Source organism: Dendrobates tinctorius, unplaced genomic scaffold (assembly GCF_039654945.1).
Source record: "Dendrobates tinctorius isolate UK_male_01 unplaced genomic scaffold, ASM3965494v1 ptg000348l, whole genome shotgun sequence".
NCBI lineage: Eukaryota > Metazoa > Chordata > Amphibia > Anura > Dendrobatidae > Dendrobates > Dendrobates tinctorius.
Genome location: NW_027362014.1, coordinates 290,534 through 296,275, shown reverse-complemented (window position 1 = coordinate 296,275; position 5,742 = coordinate 290,534).

The window sequence follows — 5,742 nt, the reverse complement described above, 5'->3', positions numbered from 1 at the left end:
GGTTCCACTTCACCCTACATATTCTCTCTGGGGAGAACATCCGGGCCGATGCTCTCTCCCTCTCCGTGGGCAAAAAGGTTTATTTGGTGGATTAGAAGGGTCATGGTCCAGAGGCTCGGACCTGGGAGCCAGTGGAGAACATCCACGCTCCGCTCCTCATTGCGGCATTTGAGCGTAGCGAGGCTCAGAGGGGAGGGGGCCCTAGGAGGGGGGGTAGTGTTAGGCGTCGGGTTCCTGCCACTGCATAGCAGGAATCCAGAGCCTTGCACCCAGCGGTCTCCCATTCTTCTTCAGCCACAGTGGAGCCTGCTCAGCAGATTCATCGGTCCCGGCGCTCTGTCCAGGCCAACTCCGTGGGTTTGCTTGTTGTTGCCACCACTGGCACAGCTATGACAATGCATGCTGCTCAGCAGCGAGATTCTCCAGGGACTAATTCCTCATGTCGGGCCACTGAGCATGCCCGTGGAGTGATCTCCCATTGGAGATCGAGGGTCACGTGCTCAGGTCCTGCTCATGTTCGGATTGGCCCATCCGAGAAGCCAGGAAGGTCCCGGATGCCCGTGGCTATAAAAGGTTTGCATGGCCGCTCACCCATGTGCTAGTATAGACTGTATTTACAGACTATGTGGAGTGAGTGATGTATGCACGTATGAATGTCTCTCGTGAATGACTCATTAAGAAATCCCTACCTTTGGTACGCATGTGTTGTGCAGCCTTGTAATGTACAACATCTGTAAGATAGAACTTTCTAGAATCCTCAATTCTTTCCAGAAAATCGCCTTGTCACACAGCAGCATCCCCCTCCTTATCAGCTCTGTGCATTTGGTAACATGAAACCGTCCATTTCCTCTCAAAGTCCCTCCATCCCCCCTCCTTGCAGCAGCTAAGTGGAAAAGATGTTCCTTTGTTTAAAGCCAGGGGCTTGAATGCAGCTATGGGAAGTATTAAAACAAGTCATATCGCAGAAACCATACACAGCCGAGGTATAATAAATATATCACTGTGTAGGCAATGAAGCCAGCTGTCTAAACCCCTAAGTTTCATGATTCTTGGACTTCTAGAAATTGAGATATGGATTGCTCCCAAATGGAGTGTCCTATCTAGTGCTTTATTGATGTTTTCTTGTTGGGTTCGCTACACTGGGAAACATGATACCCTTGGTGAGTTCACATGAGGTTCACCCAGTAAGATATGGTTATCATAACTTTTTTAGTTAAGTTGTAACTGAGAGAGAAAGGGGGTTGGACCTCCCCAGACCGCCCATTTCGGGAGGTTACAGACCCTAGGCTATAAGGTATCCCCCACCAGATTTCGTCAGTGGAAGCTGAGTTCTGATGCTGGCAAGACGTGCAGATGTCTTGGGATGTCTGGTTGGCTGCCGATCCCCCTCCAAGCCTCATGGGATGCCTAAAGAGTCATAAGCAACTGTGAGTATACTTTGTTCTCTCATCCACTTTGTTTTATATTTGTATTTGTACATATGTAATGTCTCAACTTTATCTATGTAGTTACTGCCCACATTTTTGGGAATAAATGATAAAAAAATCTATTAGCTCTGTCTCCATGCTCTAAGAAACGAACTATGCGCCTTTTTTAGATAATCGCTACTAATTTGGGGTTTGTCACGGACCCTCTTAATTAACTCTTTGATTAAGTAAAGCGTGGCTGGTGGCAGCGTGGTGTGTGCGGCTGGCTAGGCTAGCTGGCAGTACAGACGGGTCTTACATGCTGAATGAGGGGCTGCGGCCACAGCATTGATAATTCCCTTACTGCAGTAGTCTAGTGGCCCGTGCACAACAAGCAGCCCGTCCGGCTACTAATTATCCTAGGTGCAGTTCCCTGACTGACCAGAGGGTAAGGGGGGCGCCAGAGAGCTGCGAGTTCCAAAGTGGAACTGAGTAAGTGGGATATACATAAATCCCCACAGTTCTTGGAAGGTTGTTAGCAGTGGTGGGGCATCCAAAATACCCCCTGCAATAAATTGTTAGAGCAAGATTAGCTTGCTGTATTTTTGTCACGTGGTGCCGGTGGTGGAATAACTAAGATAAGCCCCCACTGTGCCTGTGATAGCCATGTGTTGGCAGTGCGTTACGTCCTTCCGTCCGCTGACAAACCCGTGTCGGTGGTGGGATCGTGACCTATTGGTGGCACCGGGTCCGCTGTCCATCACAATTTGGAGACGGCGGTCCGCTGTTCATCACATATTGGTGGCAGAGCGGTGGGATAATCCTAGGGTCTTAGTGATTTGGTTTGAGCAATCATTCCTCTCACTAAAAACCTGCACGGTTCCTGCGGGAATCCTGAATCATAGGTTTTGGAGGAGAACAGACTCAATGGTTACTAGTCCTGAGACATTTTTGTGTACTTGCAAGTATTCCCTCCCTCCTTCTTCGTTTTCTTTTCTATCTTTTATTTGGCAACCATGGCGGCAAAAGAACACTGGTACAGACAGCAGAGAAAGGAAAACCTTACTGCAGTATGCACGTACCGAGGCATTGATGCCACAAACAAAACCAGAGAACAACTGATCGCGGCTCTGGTGCAGCTGGACAACGACCAGAGCCCAGCGGACGCAGAAGCTGGCCCAAGTGACCATGGGGCTGCAGCAGAGGCTCCACTCCTGAGCGCTGGCCCCACATCCAACCAGAGGGCGCTGGACCCCTACCTGCAAGCGGCCTTGGACGCGATCCCTGCTGAAGACCGTGATGGACGTCTGACACTGATCCAGCAAGCTCGGGAGAGAGCGGAGCAGCGAGCCGAGCGGGAGGCAGAGAGAGCTGAGCGCCAAGCAGAAGCTCTGAGAGCCCATGAACTGGAGCTGCTCCGACAAGGGGGATGGAATGCCCCCACAGCCCGAAGCAGTGGGCCCAGCAGCGTCCAGAGTCCTAAAACCTCGGCCAGAGCATTTTCCCATGATGGAAAAGGACGGGGACTTGGACACGTTTCTGCGAGCCTTTGAGAAATCCTGCCGACAATACCGGCTGGATAAGGTCCAATGGGCCAGGTACTTGATCCCAGGGCTAAAAGTCAAAGCTCTGGAGGCGTTTGCTTCTCTTCCGTCAGAAGACGACGATGACTATGATGCCATAAAGCAGGCTCTGATCGCCAAATACCGGCTGACACCTGAGGTATACCGAAAAAAGTTCCGGAACCTCCAACGTGGCCCACACGATAGCTATAGTGATGTGGTGCAAGGACTCAGGACCCACTTTGACCAGTGGATCCATGGACTGTCCGTTGATTCCTTTCAGCAGCTACGGGACCTGATGATCAAAGACCAGTTCCTGCATCTCTGCCCAGCTGAGGTCCGACAGTTCATCCTGGACCGCGAACCACCGAATGCGGACAAAGCGGCGCAGATCGCCGACAACTATGAGACCAACCAGAAGCCAGAGACGCGGAGGCCAGTCACCGCCAGCTGGAGAGGAGGTAAGCCTGCAACCAACCCCAGTGCCCCAGCTAGCTGTCTCTCCGGAGGCCCTGTCCCTGTTGCCAAAACCAGGCCTACTACTGACAGTTGCCTGTGTTTCAACTGCAATCGGACTGGTTACTTCCATCACGCCTGGCCGGAAAAGCCGAAGAATTCCCCAGCCAAGGCCCCTGGGCCCAATGCCTCTGTTCTTTTGGTGGGAGGTGTGGTTAGGAGGATTGACGACAACGTTCAACCTGTTCAGGTGGGGGCCCGTCTTGCTACAGGCCTCAAGGACACCGGGGCTGAACAAACCCTCATCCGTCCTGGACTGGCGGCCGCTGAAGAGTTTGTTGAGGGGAAAACCCTGACTGTCATCGGGATCGGGGGTACCCGCTGTCCCTTGCCAGTGGCCCGGGTATTCCTTGATTGGGGTGCTGGGAGCGGGTTGAGGAAGGTGGGAGTGTCTGCAAACCTGCCCACTGATGTTTTATTGGGGACTGACTTGGGGCGGATGGTTGCATACTACGTCCCTGACACCCTTCCCCAGTCTGATAATAAGGGTAATGTTAACCCTGATGATGATGATGATGATGATGGGAAACTGAATGTGTTACCTGCTAATGCCTTGATGAGTAATGATGCAACTAACAACCATTCTCTCCCCAGGAATGATGCTGATGGTGATGTAAATGTACCAAAGAAACCTGATAACCATTCTTTTCCTAGGAATGATGATGTATCTGTGCTGATTGAACCTGTTAACCATTTCTTTGAAACGGTAGATGTGTCCACAGGTACCGAAGTGCTCAGCCCCGTCACTCTGCGGAGTGAGACAGCTGAGGAACCCCTGGAAGGAGTAAGCAACGGTGCTCAAGGAAATGGGGAGGTGCATGGGGACCATGAGGAAGGTAATGCCATGCAACTGACCAGTGCAACCGAGGAAGGTAACTGGCCCATAAGTAGCACTGCTCCTGAAATGTTGGGGGTGGATGGGGAGGTAGGGCCCATAGCAGCGCCGATTGGTGGGTCTGTGGAAATCCCCAGGGAGATAGCATACATAGCTGTCACACGCAGTCAGAGTGCCCAGATCGCAGGTAGCGCCCTGTCTTCTGGACCCTCTTCTGCTACAGGAGAGACTGAACCAGAAGTGACCCCAGAGCCGATTCCAGAGGGTCCCAGTAAGGAAGGAACCCTGACGTCACTTCTGGCAGCCTCCAGCAAGGAGTTCCAGGCTGCTCTGCACTCAGATGCCAGTCTGGAGAAATTGAGACACCTCGCTGAGACGCCCACCTCCGAGCCTGATAAGGAGAGGGTGTTCTGGGAACGAGGAAGGTTGTACCGGGAGACAGTACCCGGAGATTCCCAAAAGGAGTGGTTGAGGGAAAGACAGCTAGTCGTCCCCCTACTGTTCAGAACCAAGTTGTTGCGGATTGCCCATGAGATTCCACTCGCTGGACACTTGGGGATCAGCAAAACAAAGGCACGGCTGTCTCAACACTTCTATTGGCCCAAGATGGGGACAGATGTCACGACCTACTGCCGCTCCTGTGCCACCTGTCAAAAGGTGGGTAAGGCGGGGCCTGCTCTTAAGGCTCCCCTTATTCCTTTGCCGGTGATAGAGGAGCCTTTTCCAGAGGATCGCGGTGGTCATTGTAGGCCCTCTGGCCGTCCCCACCAGCTCTGGAAAGTGATACATTCTCACCGTGGTAGACTACGCTACCCGGTACCCAGAGGCAGTAGCTCTGTCTTCAACCAGGGCAGATAAGGTGGCTGACACACTGGTGACCATCTTTTCAAGGGTAGGATTTCCAAGGGAGATGCTTACCGACCAAGGGACCCAATTCATGTCTCGCCTAATGGATGCTCTCTGTGAGAAAATGCAGGTGAAGCACCTGGTATCGAGTGCGTATCACCCACAGACTAATGGATTGTGTGAACGCTTCAACGGTACCCTCAAACAGATGCTCCGCATGCTGGTTGAGACCCAAGGGCGCGACTGGGTGCGGTACCTCCCACACCTGCTGTTCGCTTACAGAGAAGTTCCGCAGGCCTCGACCGGGTTCTCCACCTTCGAGCTCCTGTATGGCAGGCGAGTCCGGGGCCCCCTTGGGTTGATAAGAGAATCCTGGGAAGATGAGACAAACCCCACAGAAGTGTCCATCGTGGATTATGTCATGCGCTTCCGTGACAAGATGCAGACCTTGACGTAGTTGGTGCATGACAACATGACGCAGGCTCAGGCTGACCAGAAGCGCTGGTACGACCAGAACGCCAGGGAGCGGACCTACCAGGTGGGTCAAAAGGTGTGGGTGCTGGTCCCCGTACCAACG